The sequence below is a fragment of the Balaenoptera acutorostrata genome, chromosome 14, assembly GCF_949987535.1.
Source record: "Balaenoptera acutorostrata chromosome 14, mBalAcu1.1, whole genome shotgun sequence".
Lineage (NCBI taxonomy): Eukaryota > Metazoa > Chordata > Mammalia > Artiodactyla > Balaenopteridae > Balaenoptera > Balaenoptera acutorostrata.
Genome location: NC_080077.1, coordinates 31,370,380 through 31,394,112, shown reverse-complemented (window position 1 = coordinate 31,394,112; position 23,733 = coordinate 31,370,380).

Sequence of the window (23,733 nt, the reverse complement as noted above, 5' to 3'; positions counted from 1 at the left end):
CTGTTCTCACAGGTTGGGGCCTGTGTGACTTGCCTTTGCAGCTCCCCACAGTGTTATGGCAAAGACAAGTTAGGCTTGGCCTGGAAAAATAGCTCTCTGCCACTCTCTGGATATGTGCATCTTCAGGGCACAGGCTGCCAAGACAAACAGGCACCATCAGATTCCTTTCTACCTCCCACAGAAGAATGGCCTTATTGAGGATGACCTCTAGAATGGGGAGAAAGGATTCATTCACCCATCACTGCCTTAACCCTCCCAAATTCTTAGACCCCTCACTTGAACCCTGCAGGGGATGCAGACAATCAGCAAAAGAATGTTTTGGTAAACACCATTTTTCAGACAGTCCTTCATCAGTGAAAAATGAAGACATACCGGAGCTTTCCTCTGCTTGTGCTGCTGTGGACAGGTTCAGGAAAGTTGGGAAAGCTGGCTTTTCAAATGCCACCTTGCTGCTGAGCATGGCATTTATAGACCTACATATCCAAGCAGATATATTTAATCTAAAGGTACTCACTAGCAGGATGTGAGATTTGCCCTTGCTGCTGGATAAGAAGTGTCAGAATGTTAAGAGCTGGAAAAGATCTCAGAAATTAATTAGTCCAACCCTCTTTCCACATAAAACATGCCTTGCTTGTGGCCCAATAATTCATAATCACTCAAGAAAATGCTTACTGTATGAAATTTCTCAAATAGTTTCATAAATTTGTCTACCATTCCCCAACATTTTTGAAAACATTTATTTTAAAAGGCAATGGGCCTAAGTAACCTGTTAATTCTGATGCATGCAAACTGTGAGACCAATGAGAAAATACTTTGAATTTGGGGAAAGAAAAATCTATTATTAAATATATGCACTACAAGCATCATTATTATAATTATCTGATTCTAAAAGCATTTTTATTTGGTATGTTTTCAAACTAATAAGCCAAAAGCAATTATTTTTCTCGCTGGCTGATATGTTCTAAGCTCTAAACTTGGTACCTTGAAGAACAGGAAAGAAGTGAGAGGCACTTCTTGCTCACAGAGATGTGGCAGAAGTGAAGGTATTACAATGCATTCAGGAATCGAGAAGAGAACGATGGATGAGACGGAACCAGATGGCACAGCGCCTATCAGCAGGACCCTGCGCGAAAATGGAGATCAAGGGTAATTGGGGAAAATCTTCCGGAAGAGATGGGATTTGAGTTTGACTATAGCTACAGAGGGAAATCTTTTGTTTTTACTCCATTTACTATGGTCCTCAGCATAGAGTCTCTGAAGCATGAATTGTTATGAAAGAGCTACTTCTGACCACTTCACGGAATGAAATAGCCAGCAAGGGAATAATGTGGGTTTTACAGACCACACATCCACTAGTCATTGATTGGATCTTCTGGTCCTTAACTGGTACTGTTTCACTTACCAGTTCTGTTTTCTAAGTTTAAATACAACACCTGATGGAAAGAAATGTAGGTTTAGAAGCACTGACACAACAGTGAAGGAAAAATCATATGACTTCTTCAATTATAGTATTTCATAGCAATTTAGCCCCCCATCCTAAGTGTACTTTTCAGATTTTCTCATACTAAGTCGCTCATCAGTAGTTAACATGTAAAAAAAGAATGTTTTTCAACTTAACGACAATGTCACAACAGGAACAACAACAGCAAATTCAGAGAACAAAAGGTCTTGATTGAAGTTTGTTCAGCAGCTGAGCTTAGTGTACAAGGGAAATCACTGACCACCCCCTCGTATGAAAGTATTTATAAAATTATGCCACACATGCATAATTATATGCACAAGTCAGCATATTCACCACTCTACCCAGCAAATTTTCAAACTCATTTCAGATACATCCTATTAGGTTACTCAAAGGCAGATTGCGTTCATCGCTATTTATAAAATGTAAAGATATATACTTTACTGAAACCTGAGATAAATAAATATATGTGTGTGTATCCATTTATAGTATACACACATATATATAAATATATAATAGCATACAAATCTATTTATAGCATGCACACATACCCACATTTTCCTGAAATGTAAGTATTCACTTAAACACATGAAATACATTTTCGTTGTAGAATTAGCTGCTGAAGCAAAAGTTTTCATAAGTGCATGATGGTTTCAAGGTTTAGAATAAATCCGTACCTTATCTTGCAAATGAGTTGACAGGATCTAAAAATGTTGACCCATTAGAATCTCTATGACCTATAGACTGGTGCATTAGTTATCTATTGCTGCATGTCAAATTACCCCAAAACACATGACTTAAAACTAATCATGTATTATCTCGCACAGTTTCTGTGGGTCATGAGCTTGCAAAGGGAAAGTAGGGACAGCTTGTCTCCATTCCATGATGCTGGGGGCCTCAGCTGGAAGACTGAAGTCTGGAAGTGGAATTATTTGAAGCTTCTTTCGCTGACGTTTAAGGCTTGCTGCTGGTGTCTGCCAGTAGCTTAGCTGAAACTTCAACCAGAACAACTACATATGGCCTCTCTCGTATGAAGAATGAAGACTAGGCTCCCAGGCAAGCATCCTGAGAGAAAAAAGCCAGCTAGAAACCTCATCCTTTTCATGACCTAGCCTCAGTAGTCACGTAGCATTGTTTTTACATACTACATTGATTGGAGCTTTCACAAGCCCCTGCCCAGATTCAAGTAACAGCAGACATAAATACAGGTCCGTAGTTACTTCTTATTAGGGGGAAAGGTGAGCTAGTTCTCTGGAATGGCTCTCGGAGGTCTTCTGAGGAAATGCGTAATGTTCTATTTTTGAACTGGGAGAGAAAGATTGTGTGAGTGTTCTCGCTGCATCTCTTCTCAAAACCCTCAAAACACGCCTGGACATATTCATCCTAAGGGATCACCATTTTTCTAAAATTACAGTTCAACCTTCTTAGTATGTCATAACAGCCTATGTCTCCTCCAGCCCCTGCTTACCTCACCAGTCTTATCATTCACCTTCTATCCTACACCTGATTTTTATTACATGTCAACTTTTTATTCAAAAAAAAAGGCCCAAACAGACTAAGATTAGAGGTTGGTGGCTCAAAACTGTTCCATTTTGGACTGGTTTACATAAAACCTTGGTCTTTTGTATCTGAACCCTCTATTTGTGTATTTGGCTTTTTGTTGTTGTTGTAATCGTTGTGCTTCTCAGCACTCCTTTGGCTGTTCCTTGAGAGTAAAGCCATGAATACAATCCCTGAGATGATGAGGATTCTTCAGGTCTTTCCTGGAAACTAGAGAGGAAAAATGTGTTTTACACATTTGAAAAGTTGGAAATAGCTATTCAGGCTCTGGATTTATTCAAACCACCGATGTCTAATTTGTAAAATTCTTCACATGGTGTTGGGCATAGAAAGCTGTACTAAAATTTTTGAAGGTGTTTACTTCTCTGAATTATGTATGTGTTTTTGGTCGTTTCCTTGAAGGGCACTTCTAGTTAGCACGGCTTGTGCTTCATGTTCCTTTTGGCTAAAGGTACAACCCTGTACTGACTTTTTGGTCAGAACATATTTCTTATGTTCCAACCTGTCAACAAGTCTTTGTTTAGCAACTCTTGCATGCCACGCACTGTGCTAGCTCCTTGGTATTTTGTGGTAAACAAGATTTCCGTTATTCCTGCCACTATGAAGTTGTAGACTTGTGATTATACAGAAAGCCTTGGTTTTGTTATATTTAAATCCAAAAGAAGATTATTTTATGATTGTCTTGAAAATTTATAAAAAGGATGAATTCCTTTACAACTTTCTACTTACACTTTCTTTATGATAGTTAGACTATCTGATCCATTTACAAATATAGGACAGACTTCAGCTGAAAAGAAAGGCCAGAAAAGAAAAGACAAATCACATGAAAAAAATAACACTAAGAACTTATTACTAAATAGGTCTAAGTGATTATGGGTAATCTGTTAGCCAGCCATTTCTTCCTCATGCTAAAAAACTGTGGTTCATGACATGAAAAAGGTCCAATGGCAGAGTCATAGACCTCATGTTTCTTGTATAAAGTACACTTCAAACTGGATGTTTTGGCTTCCTATATGTTTGAGAACATCTTGTTTCTTACCAACATAGAGTAAACATAACATTTAATAAGAATTTGTCACAGTTGATAGAATACTGATGCCTTTTGATGCCAAAAGGCACCAGTGACCTGGTTCTAAGATGGCTGCAGATACTTAAAGCTGCAAAGATGATAAAATCCATTCTGCAACATTTTTATGTTTATAGGAGATGCATAACTTCTGTGCATCAGTTGTATAAACAAGTAAAATAGTTTTAAATGAATTTTACTTACACATGAATCTTCTTTTCTCAGCCACAAACAACACTGCTTCTCTTAATTCCAACTGTTCGTCCAAACCATGGAGGGAAACAATAGTATTCGATAAAACTGAATTGTTGTATCAATCCTAAATACATCCACTCTTTATTTCTTTTTTGGAGTTGCTGCGAAATAAGTGTCTTCTATTAAGTTTTGGAAATTTAAGTGGTTCTCAAGAATAGTCCCTCAGGTAAAAACAACAGTAAAAGAGCCTAAAAATCTTCTTATAAATCACTACCTGACTGGTTTTTCTCTCCTGTAAAAACAAAACTCATAAAAAATTGACCTAAATTCAGTATTTAAGCCATTTTTCATATAGAGATAAATTTCCAAGTAACTTTGAAGCAATTTGGAAGACGTTTCTATCTTAATTAATTTTCCTAAGAGTTTTGCGGAAATGTTAACTTTCTTAGACTAAGATACATACCACAGTTTTTTCTAATTATCTATTATATACACTGTATGTGTATGTGTGTGTGTATATGTATGTATATATATGAAATATTTATTTATAAAAGAACAAGGCAGATCTGAGAGAGAAAAATGGACAGTTTATTTTGCTGTCTGTGCTCCTAAATACTATCAAAACATCCTCTTTTGCTGCCTATTCAAACATTGGTAAATTACTTAGCAACAACAGCATATATTTGGGGCATATTTTTTAGTTACCACATCAGTGTCAGGGATAAGAAATATTATCAGGTATGTACCTTCCAAAAATACCACATTATCAAAAAATAATAATATTGCACCAAGTAGGTCAACCATTCATTAAAGTCTAGGGTAACAGCAGTCACAGACTCATGTCAAGAGAAATTAGGGCTAGCACAATGTAGAGAAAAGTACTTTGTCTGCAGTAGACCGAATACTAAAATTGGGATATGGAAGAGGAAATTGCTCCCTCGTCAAGGTTTTTTGTGGCTTTTTTTTTTTTTATCTTTAAGCATTCATTCATCTGACAAATATTTATTAAATGTCTACTACATTAAAGACACCAGGCCTGGGGGTTGGGGGAATTGGGGAATTATTGTTCAAAGGATATAATGTTTCAGTTATGTTAGATGAATAAGTTCTAGAGACCTGCTGTACAGCACAGTGCCTTAATGATATGATATTGTGCTCTTCAAAGTTTGTCAAGAAGGCAGATCTCATGTTAAGTGTTCTCACCACAAAGTAAATAAATAAATAATAAAAAGACACAAGGAAACTTTGGGAGGAATTGGTTATGTCTATTGATTGTGGTGATGGTATCATGGTTTGCCTATGTCCAAACTCATCAAGTTATACACATTAAAATGTGCAGTTCTTTGTATATCAATTATATAGCTCAATAAATCTGTTTAAACATTTACAAAAGAAAAAAGACACTGTTCTGGGTATTTGGGGCATAACCGTAACAAACCTTCCTGGATCTTACTTTCTAGCAGGGGAGAGAGAAAATCAACATCATAGAGTATCAGTTAGTGATATGCTAACATCGCCGGTGACACATCTTAAGGTTTGAGTTTATTAACATCATCATCACACACATCAGCATAACATCACTACCTTAAAATGACTTTTATTCAGCACTCATATGAAGAACCACTAGGTCAAATACTACCCAAAGCAAGTTAAAGATACTAGCTCTGTACCCTGGAGGCATTTGATACAGAAGAAATTGCCACAAGTCAACAGAAGAAGACCAAAGTTGTGCAAAAGTTACAGTTAATTTGTAATCAACAATTGGTACTATTGAATGTGAGGTATTATAGAATGTACAAACACAGAAGTGATATGGAGATTGCCTATCTTGTTCCATGGGTCAGAAACTGACCTCTTCAAAATTTTCACCAACAAAGGAACAGACTTTCATTTAACTCAGTGAGTTGCCACAATATTTTCCCCTGACTCAATTATTTGAAGAACTCTTACGTAATCTTTTGACACTTTCTGTGACAGCAGAACCAAAGGCTGGCATGAACAAGGAAGACTCCTTCCTGGGATGAAGGCCCAGTGCAGGAGATGTTCATTGTTCTCATCAATTCTGTCTTGCTTGCAAAGAAAGCTCCATTACGGGGACAGGGTATCAGGAAAATGAAAACCAGAAAACAAAGTGTAGTTGATCTCGTTCGAACTGACCTTGCGTCCTGGATCTTCCTACCTGAGCCATTAACCATGTTCCACATTATGACCTTGCAAATTCAGGTGATAACAATTGGTGGACTTCTTATTCTAAATTGCTGAGCAATAATAAAATTGGCACAATACATCTCTAATTGGGCAGAGTCTTGTATCAGGTGATGTCATAGGGCGGTGATTGTCAAACAATGGATTACCGTTCCTTAGGTACCAGGTCAGTGCATGATACAATCAAGGACAGGGGTGTGTCCTGTAGTTCATAAGGCTGCAGCTAAATGCTCTGAGTCGGTGTTTCTCGGGATGAAGTAGTGAGCAGGAGAGGAAATGAAAATGTTAGTGTTCATATTAAATGGAAATATGTTACCTGGAATCAACCACAGAATAACTCATTGTATTAGCAGGTAAATTAGCTATCCCACAGTGGATCTCAGGGTCTCAAGGTGAAGGGAAAGAGAGCAGGTAAATTTAGCTGGAGGGAAGGAGAATAAATGAGAGAAGGGGAAAATTAAGTAAGCTATCCAATCCAGAGAGGCCGTCTTTGGGTGGTATGTAAATGAGTGATTCTCTGGGCACGTACAGATACCATTAGCAGACTGGGTCCCCCGCAGGAAGAGAGGGAGAGTAGCTGTCAAAGTGGGATGGGTAGAAAAGCCACTCTTCCTCTTTCTTCATTTTGCTAGAGGCCAGACTTCTCTGTGTGACATGAGTGGCAAATTTTCAGTTTTCATCTGGGTTCTTAACAACATAGATACACTGTTGATGGTCATGAATAATCTAACAAAGACAAAGATGAAAGCATAAAATGCAGAAGCCACCAAAATCCTTCTGAGACTGAAGGGGAAGTAAACTAATACTAATAGGAAAGAGCTGAACACATCTCCCCAAGCCACATAGTCCTTTCTGGACACACTCAAAGACTCAGCTCCTTGTCTTCTACAGGAAAGGCATATAATACCTGCCAGTAAAACTACTTACCATGCACTCTGCGAGACCCCTATTCCTTTCCAGAGGGTCCAGCTCTGTGCTAAAAAGCACAAGAAAAAGCAAATGGTTTGGAAAGAGAAGTTGTTGATGTCTCTTTTCCCCAAAGGTACTTCAAGCCATAAATGAACACACACAATCTGTGTTTATTTTCTTTTAAATATATTTTTGAAAATATTCTGTGATCCAAAATATGTGTTTTCAATTTTGCCTGCCATTCCATGACCATGAGTGATGTATTTTATCCATATTCATAACCAGGCACAAACTTTCTTTTCATAGCTCACTCTGCAGTATAAATTCTGGCGGCCGGGAGGAATTTCCTTGTGTAGCCCGCATCTGGTAATCCTTTACCGGAGGCCTGGCTCCGAATCAGTGTTTGCATTCCTCCAATGGCTCAGGTTAAATGTAAAGGAATGAGGTATTTGGGTCTTCCTTCAAAAAATTAACTGCATTTACTTTTCTCAGGTAGGATAGGACAGTATGTTCATAAGCTCTTGCTAGCTTCAGGAATGTCTAACCTGATTTCCTGTCATAAATATTTCATTTAAAAAAAAAAAGGCTTTAGAAATATGCCAGTTCAAACTCAGTGCAGACCCTTGCAACACCAGTGCTCTGTGGCAGTGGGAAACCAACACCAGAAGGTCATGGACATCCCCACTGTCCTCCTCTTCATCCCCAGCATGAGGGAAAGCCATTCCCCCGGGGGGTTTCTTCTGGGTGGTAGAGGTAGAATTGTGGGTGGTAGCCCAGTGTGTGTGCACAGCTTGGAGAGGAGGAATGTTTACTAAGGGATGACTTCAAAGCTGTCTTACAGAGGAAGTATCTGTCCCCATGTCCACCCCTGCTCCAGAGAACAGGGTTTTACTTTCAGGTAGGAATCTTGGTTGGTTCTCTCTCCTTGGAGTGACTCCTAACAGCCCTTTTCCTCTCACTTTGATGAGGTGACACTGACCCATCACAGGTTCATCCTGGTGCCCAAGCTTGGAAGGTACCATCCAATCCGTGCCTGTGGGCTGATACCTGAGATGAGCTGGCCTTTGGGAGTGGAGTTGCCTCCTAGGTTAAACAGTGAGCCCAGGGTGTTTTGCTTTTCAGAGTTCTTCACCCAGTGTCATCTTCCCACTTGGCTTTCCTTCCTGGGGCTGCCAGTGAACTGAAACTGAGAGGCTATGAAAACATACACAGGAGAGAGAGGTAAAGGAAGGGCACAGGGTGTTCCGCTGGTTTCTTGTTCTCGCCTCTCCTTACGTGGCCGTCCTACCCCAAATAAGATATCCTCCTGCTTCCTTTGATTTGCCTTAACTGGGAACGTAAGGTCAACTTTGGGAAGGAAGCAAACAGATGTATTTAAATCCACTAGGAAGCAGCCACAGAATGTTCCTTCTTTCCGAGAGTAAACAGGAGCAGGATCAGGGTGTTTTTATCATACATTTCCCAGATGCAGTTCTCAGGTTTCCCTCAATGCAACTCAGGAAAATCCTGTTTTTACTATTAAACTTGGGTTCATTCATGTGGATTTGTTTCAATCGCTGTTTTGAGTGTTTTCAAACTGACTGGCATAAAGTTAATAACACAGACCAAGGGCAGCTGTGTCAACAGAGGCCAAGAAATTATTGAATGGCCAATTCATTGATGATATTTATAACTCTTGTCTATGGATAATGTGTCAGTATTATCAGAAACAACAAGTAGTGGAAGGTTGATCTACATATACAAAAGATAACTTCATCAATCACCTTCATATTAGTAACTTGGGTATGTGTCTCTTTCTAGAAAAAAATCTATATTCTGCTTCACTCATCAATTGTATACTCAGTTGTGTATCTAAAAAGGATTAATGAGCACCTACATTTTCTGGGAACTGTGTGCCACTCAAGAGATACAAGATATGGCTTTCTTCCTTAGTAGATAATACAGGTGAGCAAACCAACAATTACAATACAATGCTATAAATATAAATTTGGAGATGTGCTTAAGGTGCTATAGAAATAAGAGGTATATATCTATGTTGTATTGGGAAGTAGGGTCTGCGAAAAAGTTTCTCTGTAGAAGAAAACTTTGGTTGACTCCCAACTGATGGATAAGATTTCCCAGGCCAGCATGGGGTAAGGAGTGTGGTGGGTTGTTCCAGCATGTGCAAAGGCATGCATACATATAAAAGAGTATTAGGAATTTGCAGAACCCATAGTGTGCTAAGATTGGAGTATAGTATTACTTTGGGGACACCCAGAGTTAAGGTGGAAAAGTGTACTCATTTTTCATGATTCATGAAAACTCTTTGATGCCATTCTGTGGGATTTGCAAGTATCCTGACATCATCACCTTCCTTGGGAAGCCAATGCAAGATTTTATCAGAAGAATGATCTACAGTTATCATTTTAGAAAGATCATTCTGGCTGTAATATTGAAGACTGATTAAGAAGAGAGGGGTAAGAGAAGACTGAGGGAGGATATTAAGTAGCTACAAAATTGGGTTTCAAATAAAAGGAAGAACTCTACAGCCTTGAAGGGGAATATGCTATAAAGTTCAGTGCCCAATCTGGGGAAAGGGTAGGTATCTGAGTGAGGGAAATGTCAAGAGTTGTAGGGCTTCCTTGGTGGTGCAGTGGTTAAGAATCCACCTGCCAATGCAAGGGACACGGGTTCAAGCCCTGGTCTGGGAAGATCCCACATGCCGTGGAGCAACTAAGCCCGTGCGCCACAACTACTGAGCCTGTGCTCTAGAGCCTGCAAACCACAACTACTGAGCCCACGAGCCACAACTACTGAAGCCTGCACGCCTAGAGCCCGTGCTCCGCAACAAGAGAAGCCACCGCAATGAGAAGCCTGCACACCACAATGAAGACCCAACACAGCCAAAACTAAATAAAATAAAATTAATTAATTTAAAAAAAAAAGAATTGTAAAAGGTCAAAAATTTTACACTACTTCCAAGCTAACCATTTAACCTGCCATAGTTTCATGGATGCTGAGAGCAGACACAGTCTCCTGTGTCAGAGACAAAGGAGAGTTTAATCCTCATAGCAATAGCAGTAGTCAGAGTATCTGCTTTTTTGTGCCAGTACCCTGAGCCTCCATGTCCATAGGGTGACATAAAGAAGGACCAGATGTCACTTGCACACACAACAGATTACATTACTGGTAAAGAACCCTGCATTTAGAGAGCCTAAAATTTTTATCATGAGCATTAAGCATGCTTGCCTTTTTCTCTAGAGGAAGATGCTATCTATATCTTCTAAGACTATGAGCAAATCTGCATGTTGTGCCAGAGAGAGACACTACTTCTGTCTTTCAAGACTCTTCACTCTACAAACATTCTTGTAAAGACAATGTTGAACAGTGGGCACTCAATGCCTGGCTTGCAAGATTTGCAGAAATGCAAGACACCCACAGAAAACTGTTTTGCAACAGAAACACCCAAGGAAAAGAAGAAATTAGAATGACTTCCAGTTCTGTGGCATGAACAACAGGTGAAGAAATTGTAGGAAAAGGAGGAGAAGGTTTGGTTTCATGTATGTATCAAAGCTGAAATGGTAAAGAGCGTGACACAAATGTCTTCAATATCACAATCACGTGTGACAACAGTTAACCTCTAAGTTCACACAGAGTTTAGATTTCTCTTCTCAATACTGTAGTAAAGAATCTCCTTAACCAGTATAGTCCTTTCTGGAAGGACTGTTGCCTGTTGCCTGTTGACTGTTGACTGTTGCCTGTTCCTGTTGCCAAGTTTGAACCAATCACCAGCTTGAATATCTTGACCTACCTGTCCTTCTGGCCTTCTAAGAAGAATCAGTGAGACTAAGAGAAACCATTGCAAGAGCAGAATTAGAAGGAAACACATAATTCAGTCTTTGACACACTTTATGAGAACTGTAGATCCTACTCAAATTTCCTCGGACTAGGGACACAGACAGTTGTCTACAGGCTGTTATCATTCACAGGGCATCCTCCAAGCTAAAAGGAAGACCACTGAGTTTGTCATGAGCTGAACAATGATTTCGGAGACCCTCACACATCTATTTGCAGCCCCACTGTAGCATTGATTTCTGAGTTGTAATTCTGGTCACAATTGTTCATCTCTTCCAATAAACCACAAGTTTCTAAAACTAGGGAGTGTCTTATTCATCTTTATATTTTTCTTGCACCTACCTTCAGTCTGATTATGTTACATAAATCAGAAATGAAAAATGTATTTTAAGTTTAACCTTTGCATTTTAGAAGCTCCTTTGTCCTCCATACCATATATCTTGGATACCATCCAAAAAGTCAAATTATCTTCAGAAATTAAGTAGAATGGCACAAACAGTTTCTACAAGCAAGATTTAGAAAATCTTATTTATATACCATTAATAGTTTATTCATGGATGAACAGAATCCTCTCATACCAAAAAAATGAATTGCTCTAATCTATATTTCCTTTCTTAAGGTCATAAGGCTTTGGTTACTTCAATAGAACAATAAATTGCTTTGTAAAGGAAATAGTGGCATCATTATATTAATCTACGAATTAAGTATAAAATTTTAGTTGCTCTGAATTTTAACAGCCCAATTACCATTTGTCTTGCCGGTAGCCTTTTTAAAGATACAATCTATTTACATGTGTTAATGTTTTTCAGTTGCTATAGATTGCCTAAGCCCCAAGGATTTTATCACCAAAACCATTACAGCATTATAAAGTGATTTTGGTATTACACAGAGAACAATCAGTGGCTTTGTATACCACCATTGACTTACATCAGAAAATCCAAGGTCTAGAGTTTTGCCACTGAATGGGATGGTAATAATAAAAAATAAAATTGACAGAAAAGGAGGAGAGAGTTTTTAGATACCTGAATAAAATGATTTGGAGCTGGGTTGTGGAGATTTATTGGGATTTTGTTAAATCAAATATTTCTTCCTTAAAAAGTTCAGCTATTGTATTAGTTTCTGAGGGTTGCTGTTAACATAGTACCACAGGCTGAATGCCCTAAACAACAGAAATTTAGTGTGTCACAGTTCTGGAGCTAGAAGTCCAAGATCAAGGTGACAGATGGGTTGGTTCCTTCTGAGGGCTGTAAGAAAGAATCTGTTCCTTGTCTCCCTCCTCTTCTGGTGGTTTGTCAGGAATCCTTGGCATTCCTTTCTTTTAAACACATCACTTCAATCTCTCTGCCTTGATATTCACGTGGAGTTCTCTGGGTGTGTGTGTGTGTGTGTCTGTCTCCAAACTTCCTCTTCTTATAAGGACATCAGTTATATTGGATTAGGACTCACCCTAATGACCTTGCGTACTTCTGTAAAGGACCCTATTTCCAAATAAGGGTCACATTCTGAGGTACTGGGGGTTAAGAGTTAATTCTGAGGGGGACATAACTCAACCCATAACATCTGTTAATATCCAAACCCCAACTTTAACAAACCTCTTCTAACGTATTTGGCTCTGTTCCCCAGAACGTACAATCTCTTTCAATGACACATATTAGCCAATGAGAAATAAATAACACTCCAATGAACTTGGTTCATTGGAAAATAATTTTTCTCAATTGTATATTTCAGACATTCAGACACAATTTTTTTTAACATAAGCAAGAAGCAAAATTCCAACTGAAGTGAGATCAGAGTTGGGTGCATTACCATTCTCAACTTCTATCTAGAATTTCAAAGATCAAGTAAAAGAAACTGAATTATGAGCTTAATTATGTCAAAGTGCCTAGGACTGTTCTGAGCACATATAAGATCCTTAATAAATATCGGTTAACTTTCTTTAAATATAGCAGTTATAAATCCTAGGCTCAAGAAATAATTTATTTCTCTATTATCTACAAAGCAAACTAATTCCCTTACAAAGTCCCCACCCACTGGGTCAAGAGGAAATTCCATCGTAATGAGATTCTAATTGTTTTGCACAGACACATCTTGCTGAACTATCCCCATCTCATCTCTCCAGGTATAACTCTTTCCAGTTCAAAAGAAAACTCCTTATCTCCTTCTTTTCCGAATCACTACCTCTGACCTCAAATATTATTTGAAAAATAGATTTTATGCCACAGTATAATCAGAAACTGACTCATCAGCAATTAAAAACCCGTTCTTTCCTTCGGGACAAAAAGATTTTAATATTCAAATCTCACAAGAAAGTAAAAAAAAAATTGTTTTAATCTTCTAACAAATTTTTTAAAAAGGACAAAGAAAAGAGAATTATGTTTCTGTAATAAAATTCATATTCAGGCTAGACTAGACTGTAACACCTGAGAGCAGGGGTCAGACCTATTGAATGCACCTCTTCATACACAGTGAGTTGATGAATGAATGAATGAATGGGTGAAAGTAGTTCTTTATCGATATGGACATAGGAAAAGCCCTAAGGTATCCTGATGGAAAAAGTGGGGGGAAAGGCAACGTATTTTCGTTCAAAGGCTTACATTTTGTAGTGAGAAAATCCATGTTCAAATTCCAGTTCTTGATGTTTCACCCATTTTGAGCCTTGGTTTCCACAACTGTAGGTAAAATGGAAATAAAATCTTTCAGAATTCTTGTGAAATTTAGAGATAATTTATCTCAACTGCTTGATACATAAAAGTACTTCACATATGGGTAGTTGTGATATTTGTTATTATTACTGTTTTGCTGTTGTTATTGTTTTACATTCCCAACAGATCCTGTAGAGCTTGGTACATAGTTGCTGCTCAGGAAAATGTTAACTATGGAAAGCTGAAGCTTCCTCATGGTTTCAGGGTCAGATAGTCTGGGTCTACTGAATATTAAACTTCAGTGTCTCACACTAAGACACTGTGGTAGATAGAATAACTCCCCCTAAAAAAGATGTCCATGTTCCAATCCCCAGAATTTGGATATGTTACTTTATATGACAAAAAAAAAGGACTTCGTGGGTATGACTAAGTTAAAGATCTTGAGATGGGGAGATTATCCTGGTGGACCCAATGTAATCACGAGACACATAAAAGGGAGCAAGAGGGTCAAAGTTAGAGAGAGAGAAGGGAGACAGATGCAGAGGTTGGAGTGACCTGGGAAGGTGGAAGTCCAGGCTGCTATCACAGAATACCACAGACTTAAAAAACATAGATTTATAAATCTTCTGATATTCCAGGAAGTGACTTCATGAGGGGAGAGAAAGACCAGCCAGAGTTGTGGCAGATTGCTGAGATTAGGTCCCTGCTATGGAAAAGTACTAGTTTCCCAAGTACATTGACCGAGCGTGAGAAGCCAACACCATGGGAAGTCATTCTGCATCTACGCTCCATGGGACGTCTTCATCCTGTAATCCTTTTGCTTTTATTAAATTGCATCTTATACAGCTTGTGTTGGTATCACAGAAGACTGCAAGAAAGAAGAGACATGATGGTCCAGAGTACATGGGATAAGAGGCAAGAAAGTCAGATAATGAGTGGATGGAGTAGGGCAGGCAGAGTAGCCAGCAGGACAGGAGAGAGCTGTGTGTAGGTGGTTCATTAGAGAGGTTCTGCAGAGAAGAGGAGAAAGTGTCCAAATTCCATGGTGATTTGTCTGGTAGATTCTTCCCCAAAGGGAGAGATGCCAGTATTTCTTTGTCACTAGCTTGTTGAATATAATGAGAATCAGACACAAGTAACAGTGCAATAATAAGAAAACCAAGAATGTGCAGTATCCTGGAACCCAACTGAAGAAAGTCTAAAGGGATGATCATTCATGTCAAATGCTGGTGATAGGTCAGATAGGATGCAGCCTGAGTGGTAGCCTGAGATTTATAGCTGCTATATTTAAATAAAGCCAATTCATAGTTAATATAAACATCTGTTTTATGCCCAGAGAGTGCTAGGCACTCAGGCACCTAATGAAGACCATAACTTTTATTTGATATTTTCCCCCCTCTTAATTGTGACGGGGTGGCAATGAACCAAACTTTCACTTTCACTGGTGTTATTCACTCACTCCCACCCTGTTACTCCTCACCCCATGCAGGATCTACTCGGATCACTATATACTCTTTGCTTTTTTCCAAACAATTCCCTCCCGTGTAATTTTCTACTTTGTGCTCCTCTGTCTTCACCCTTGTCCACCTAGCCATTCTTCAACCAAACTCAATTGTCTCTTCCTAGACTGGAATAGCCCTCTTCTTTCTTTATTTTTGACTGACATTTATTAGGGGCAACTCTATGCTGGTACTGAGCTCTCATTTTCTATGCATGGTCTCCTTTAATGCTCAAAACAACCCAAGGAGGAAGGTCCTGTTATTATTCCCATGTTACAGAAAAGGCACAGAGAAGATAAACAGTTTGCCTAAGGTTCCCTTACTAGGAAGTCGTAGGGCTAGGTTTACAATCCAAGTCTGTTGGCTGAATTCAGAACTGAGGATCTTAACTTCTATATCACCCTCCCCTCCCATTGTCCCCTTGTTCCCCTCCCTCCCCACTTCCTGCCCAGAGAGCCACTTGCTTCCTCTCCATGTACCTGAGCTCCTTCTTTCCTGGCAGTAGGGTACCTGTAGGATACTTCCTGTGTCGTTAAGCAGTTGAACACGTATCTGACTCATTGGACTCTGAACCTACACCTTTTCTCTTTTCCTCACTAGTGTATTCTCTGTGCATGGTGTAGGGGTGTATATATAGTAGGATCTACAGTAGGGCCTTAGTGTTTGTTGACATCTTTCCCTTCTCCATAGAAGAAAAACCTTCTATGTATTCTAGACTTAATACTCAGCTTAACAGCAAAGTTTTCTGGTTGTCACATAAAAACAAATATATTAATAAGAAGTTTCTTCCTAATTCTAATTTTACCACATAAGCTCCCAGGGTGACATCATTTAACTGTTGTGGTTTTTTGTTTAACTGGAGAGTTATGATAGAAAAAAGCAGAAGAAAACAGATTTTTGATGGGTATTTTGATGCAATTGATGCTGTTTGTAAAGAAGTGCTCATTTTCCAAAACCTGAGGGTTCAGAGTATGTGAAATAAAGCTGAATATTAAGGGAATGTTTTTCACATGTTTGCTTCCTATGTAATAGTAGATAAACTACTAAAATCGTCAGTTCTATACTAGGATAGCGGTTTTTTGGGGGGTTTTTTTGTTTTGTTTTTTTTTTTAATGTTTTAATGGCACTAGGAACTGTACTAAACACTGTAGGTATTCTTTTTTTTTTTTTTTTTTTATTTATGCCTGTGTTGGGTCTTCGTTTCTGTGTGAGGGCTTTCTCTAGTTGTGGCGAGCGGGGGCCACTCTTCACCGCGGTGCGCGGGCCTCTCACTGTCGCGGCCTCTCTTGTTGCGGAGCTCAGACTCCAGACGTGCAGGCTCAGCAATTGTGGCTCATGGGCCCAGTTGCTCTGCGGCATGTGGGATCCTCCCAGACCAGGGCTCGAACCCGTGTCCCCTGCATTGGCAGACAGACTCCCAACCACTGCGCCACCAGGGAAGCCCAGGATCGCAGTTTTGAAAGTCATGAAGGGAAAGGTGCTTGTATATTTTTGCTTCTCAGGCTGAGCCCTCTAGTCCGTTATTAAGACAGTCAGCATTTTAAAGAAAACTTTATCAGGTGTTGGCAAGACAAGTCTGAACCCTGAGCCCTAAACCAAAGAATAAGTTATGCACATTTGTTTGCTAATATGTGAATCATGTTCTTTTTTTTTTTTTTTTTTTTTTTTTTTTACATCTATCATGGTAAATAAACTACTTTGAAGTCCTGTAGACAGAAATGCCACCTCCCATCAGCCCCGCCTCCTGACCGGATCTTCAAAGCTGGTCTTACCCTGAAAGGTCTCTTCCTGCTGACAGCCCCACGCTGTGAGATGGCCCTCCGTGCCCAGCAGGCAACAGCTCTACCCGTGCAAGGTCATGATGCTCAGGACCTTTGTTTCAGGAGGTTTGCTATCTTACAGAAGTGAAAAATGCAATCCCCCTTAACCACATGGACCCTGCAGGGAACGTTGCTGTGGATAGATGTGCTTTGGTTCTAGTAGGGTATTTACTCCCTGAAGTATTATGTGTCAGTTTCAAAGTAACTAATTTGAATAGAAGTCTTTCTCAACAGCTTTTTATGTTTTCTTCTTCTTGAACCAGTAATCAAATGTCATTTGAGATTTTCTTCATCACTTAGTATCACCCACACAGACATTTCTTAATGAGCTCTGTTGCAAGGATATAATCGTTCTGGAGTTTATTAAAATTGATCAGGATTTGGACCCTTGCACTAAACTTATAAACATGGTTTCTTTTTCCATTTAGCTCTTTTCTCATCATTTCCTGTGGACTCACTCTCTTCTGTGAATACAGAAGTCAACGACTGCAGATCTGAATTGCCTTGGATTTGGAAACCATTTACATCTGTAGTAACCATAAATAAGTCGTGTGATATGGTAATAATTGTGATGTATGTGTGATAATAGTAAATACAGTTGAAGTGAGGGCCAGCTATGCCCTCCCAAGGATACTGTAACTGTGCCTTAGTACCTTGATTGAGTGTGTTTTTAGCAGCTCGCAGCTGCTGTATTTTTTTTATTCCTGGTTTGCAATTATACTCCAAATATATAAGGTTGCCAAGTAGATGGGTTCCTTAACAGACCAGGTACTAAAGCAGTGAGCTCATTTCTCTCATTCCTGTACTATTATGTTCATCTGTAGAGTTCAAAACAGCTTGTACCGTGTGGTGGGTAAGAGACTGGGCTCTGTAACCTGGCCTGGCAGCTTGCATATCCTTGCTCAACCACTTATCAGCTGTGTGACTTTAGGCAGGTTGTTTAACTTTTCTGTGCCACGATTGTTTTCTTATAAAATAAAGGTAATGAAAGTGCCTAACTAAGGGGCTATTGTGAAGAGTAAAAATGTGGCATCCATAGCGCCATGCTTAGCACATACTGAGCATTCAGTGAATGTTGGCTTTTATTAACATTGTTATGGCAAAACGGAACTGTAGATACTTGGTGTTTAATTGAGTCACTACAGGTGCTCCGTATCCATGATCCATCTTTAATTCCACTTCCTGCAAAGACATTTTCCAAATGTAACAGACCCTGTCTTTAAAATACCAGGGGAAAGTTGATCTGCTTTTCTTTTGGTGCTTATCTTGCTGTACCTGCCATTGCAGTTATGGAAAAAAGCTCAGAAGAGAGCAAGAACCACTGTATTGATCACCAGGACCTAAAGCGCCCAAGACCGATCAAATACTAGTTTTGAACTGAGAATAGACATATATTTATATATCATGCAGCTCTTTCACTCAAAAGTCATATATCAATTACTCCTTGAGGAATATCCCCAATTAAAAATAATCTCACAGAGGAACACTTGCCTTGAGAGTGAGTAATGTTTACCAGAAAAATAAAATTTTCCAAGTGCTTTTTTGGGCTGCTAAATCTCAGCTATGCACATCAGTAGAAAAACCAACCACCTCAAAGAATGCGACTCAGTAATAGCAACAGGACTTTACTCTCATGCCCAGACCTTTTGCTGGGAAAAGGAAAACCAATACCCCACAGGGGATCCTCCAGGTTGACTTCCTCCTGGGTTGCCCTGCTCTGGCAATGTGAGTTGACAGCCCAGATGGAACATGTTGAAACACTTGGATGCTCTTCCAACAACGTCAAGCTGAAGCCTGTGGAACATCTCTCTGATATAACTACCCTTTCACATACTCTCCCGGTTCCCTCAAGTGAAGAAGGGAGGAATGTGGATTAAAGGCATAACACCTGATCAGTGGTAACTAGTCTCTTTGGATCATTGTTCATAGGTTACAGTACCGGACAGTTCACAGTCTATGAAAATATTCATGGACTCCACTCAAAAATGTGTTATGACTAAAGGAGAAAAGTTGCACTCCATAGGGTATATATATTGTGTGGTCACTTCTAAAGACAAAAATCGTCTTTGAGGGAGGTTTAGAAAGAAAAAGAGAGGTTCATGTTAGTTAGGAGGAGGTGACCTGAAGAGAAGCATGACTGTCCTGAGGAGAGGGAGGAACTCAGCCTCAGGAGAAAGTACTACAGGCAGGACCCAAGTTTCCCGATTTGCAAATAAACTTACCACCACTTCCCCCTGCCCACTCCAACACCAGCACCCCCAGTTCCAGCTGCTCCACTTCCCTGCTTTACCTCCTCTGACGGGGGCTCTTTCCCCCTCTAACCTCCCTTAGCCTCTCCTTGCTGCAAGACAACCAAGCTAGACTGGACTCTTTACACCACCTTCTGGCAACACCTAAAAACGTTTTAAAAGGGTGTGTTTTTGTTTCTTTTAGTCAGAAGTATTCCCAAAGGTTTCACCTAGCTCTTCCTTTTCTAATTAAATAAGCTTTAAAAAAGAAAAAAACATTTAAGATAACTAGAAATTGGTTTCATACTGTTAAATAGTGTAACATATACTACTTTGTACTCTAGTAGCATAAGTTGTTGTTAAGGATCCTTTATCACCATTCTTATTTGTGTATTCTTAGTTTTGTGCTGCTGATTAGCAATGAACTTTTATGATGTAAGCTTCTTTTTTCAGTTGGAAAAAAGCAGAACTACCACTGAAACAATGAAGCAATAGTAATATGAAATATATGAAATAATAATAATAAATAAAATTTTAATGTCAGGAAGAATGTAGAGACAGAATCATATTCTGGTCTTGGTGAGCTTTTAGGGTTTCAGAACTTCATTCTCACACGTCACTGAGAAGCACAAGATAATTGGCTGCACTTCTGCTTTCCTAAGTAAATCCCTCCTCAAATGTCTACAACAATCATAGACTGCTATTATTCCCCTCCCTTCCAATAAAATCTCTACAAATTATTGATATCTCTCAGACCCTCCTTTGTTCCCAAAGTTCAGTAACTTGGAAAATATATGGTGTGTCCTACTTAAAGACTAAAACTTCCATACAAGAGAATGGTTGAATCTGAAGAAGCCTCATTAGAATGTTTGGATTGTTCAAGATAGAAAGGATGTGAACAAATAGCTACAGTCATGGACATGTCCATGGATGAAAAGAAATGTTGACTTAAAAGAAAATAACAAAGAGAGGGTTTTAGATTTAGAAAGAAATTTCCAAACTCTCATTCATTGGCTGGAGAAATGAAGAGACATAACCAAGGTCATACATGGCTTATTGGTAGCCGTGTGGGACAAGAGCCAAGAATCTCTGATCTCCAGCTCATTGGACCTTCCTACAACAGAGAAGGAGATTCAGGCCATGTTGAAATAATGCCAGTGAAGCTAAACAGGACAGTGACAGCAGTGGTCCCCCTCTAAATCTAGACTTATCTGGATGCATTGTTCTAGGCTGCATGCAATATATAGAATTCTATGTAGAAGAAGGGGAAGATCTAATCATAATTGGATGTACATCAAACCTCCTTGCCCACAGTTTTAGATAACTCCATGAATAAAGAGCCAAGGCCTTTTATATCTTCTTCTTAAAGTTTGATATATATATACAATGGAATATTACTCAGCCATAAAAAAGAATGAAATATTGCCATTTGCAGCAACAGGATGGACCTAGAGATTATCCTACTAAGTGAAGTAAGTCAGATAAAGACAAATATCGTATGATATCACTTATACGTGCAATCTAAAAAATAATACAAATGAATCTATTTACAAAACAGAAACAGACTCAGAGACATAGAAAACAAACTTATGGTGACCAAAGGGGAAAGGGGGAGGATAAATTAGGAGTATAGGATTAATGGATACACACTACTGTATATAAAATAGACAAGCAACAAGGATTTACTGTATAATACAGGGAATAATATTCACTATTGTATAATAACCTATAATAGAAAATAATCTGAAAATAATATATATACATATATATATACAACCGAATCACTTTGCTGTACATCTGAAACTAACACAATACTGTAAATCAACTATACTTCAATTAAAAAAAAAAGAAACAAGGGCTACTTTTGGATTTCTTGCCAATCACAGAAACAGATTTCAGCAGATTGTTACACTAAACGTTAATTAGGTGAATTCTGAAGCTGTTTTACTCTTGGATGTGTAGCAGCTGTAGACATGGTCCTCCAGTTTGCACAAGGAACCTCTGGTGCAGGCTTCAAATGAGGCAGCCGATGGGTAACATCCGTCTTGCATATCTCAGTTCCAGCAAAGCCAAACTTCTGTGTAGCCGTTGTCTGTTCTAATCTCTCTCAGGCAAGGATTTCAATGGAAGCTCTACTTCTGTAAATAGAAAAACATCACATCTGATTTTTGTCATATTGAGCTAAGGAGAATTTCCTTCCTGTAATGGTTCTCTCATTAAAACTAGGACACTCTTACTATTTTTCAAATGACTTTTGCATCTGCACTTGAGGAGGAAGTGAGGAGGAAGACCCATTGCTGTCTGGAATCCAGCATGCTTCCCCAGCATAGAAGGTACTGTGCTCAATGTCACTCTTGTTGAACACATGAGAGGCAGACATGCTGGGACATCCTCAGTCGTGTGAAGTCAAAGAAGCGTTTGCTGCGGGCTTTGGCTTGGCAAGCTTTGAAACATTCCCCAGCTTTTCGGAGGTATTATTATATTTTCCACACATAATGGATCCACTTTTTTATGCTGCCAAAATGTGGTATATGGGAAACACAAGATGGAAAGTTGCCTATGTTTACAGAATTCTAGTTACTGTATGTTTCTGTGATCTACACACACAAGTTAGGACCTGGGCTCAATCAGGAGAGCAATTACCCCTGACATATCACATTACTGAGCCACTAATTGGTATATGAAATGGGGTATCCAGGCATTCAGAGAACAAAGCATAAGTAGTACAAACTAGTGGCTAAGTATGTGGCCTCAGACACATTGTTGCCAACATATGAAATGAGAACATTTATCCTTTGGATTTGTTGCAAGTATTAAATGGTATAATGCAAGTACAGCAGTACATTCTAAAAATGTTACCTACCATCAGCATTACATGATGCTAGAATCCTGGGTTGAAAGTGGGAACAAGACAATAATCCAGACTTTATTTAAATGATTAGGAATATGAAAATATTTGAAATCATTTGATCAACTGATCTTTTAAAGATTTGGAATAACACCGGCTTATCCTTAAATTGCCTTCTTTAAACAGTTCATTTCACATCAGGTGCCTAGCATAGTGTTTTGCATGTAGTATTGGTACAATAATTGTTCGTCAAATAAATGAATTTTAAAATGAATGAACAAATGTATTGTTATCGATCACATAGTATACGATTTGTTCTTTTATGAAAAAATTGCATAGAAATTTATCTTTACCCTCCATTTGTCTGAACATATATGGGAGCTGTAGAAAGATTTGAATACAAGTCCATGAATTTCTGGCCCTCATTTATATGAATGTGCTCATTTCTAGTGATAATATGTTAGTCATAATAATAATATCTTACTATTGTAGGGTACCTCAACAGTTTTCAAAGCACTTTCACATAGACTTCATGGGAGAAGTAGTTGGGGATCACTGTCATTATTTTACAGAAAATAAAAATATTCAACCAGATTGTAAATTAAATGAGTACATGAAAGAAAGGGAAGAGTGTCCGCACGTGACTAGTTCTCAATACATGTTTCTTGGATGGATGGAATACATCTTTCACCATAACAAAACCAGTTATACATATTCTAAATCTACTGCTTTTTCTACTACATCAAAACAGAGATTAAAGAACTATATCTTAGTGCTTGTATCTATTTCTAATTTTACCATCTTTTTATATGTTTATGGCAAAATTATTTACCATATTTGAAAAGCAAGTTAATCCGTGCACAAATAATTTTCATTACCTACTAAGTATTAGATATTGGTGATATAAATGTGGAAAGGAAGAACTTCTTCAAGGAGTTCGTATTCTATTTGGGAGTTGGAGAGCACTGACAGGAAACACTACAAAAGAAGCATAAATGTAACCTTTTCCATGATTGCTAATTTATGGAGAAGGTAAAATGGAATAATATGATAGAGTCTAGAATATAGGACATGGGGTTGGGGAAGGTTAATGTTTTGCACAGTTATTTGAGAAGTCTTTTCTGAAGAGGCGAATGGGAAGAAGGCTGTTGTGAAGATGTTGAGAAAGAGTCTTAGTTTTTCTTTCAATAAACCTTTGTTTGTAAATGGCTTTAAGATATCTATAATTATATACTTCTTCTTCATATATTATTCAACATGATTACAGAAGGCTATTAATTTATAATAGCCTCTTCATACCTTTTTATTATTACTTATAAGCATTCTATATTAATTTTTAAAACACTGCTAATTCTCAGGGGTTTATTTATTTATTTATTTATTTATTTATTTATGGCTGTGTTGGGTCTTCGTTTCTGTGCGAGGGCTTTCTCTAGTTGTGGCAAGTGGGGGCCCCTCTTCATTGCGG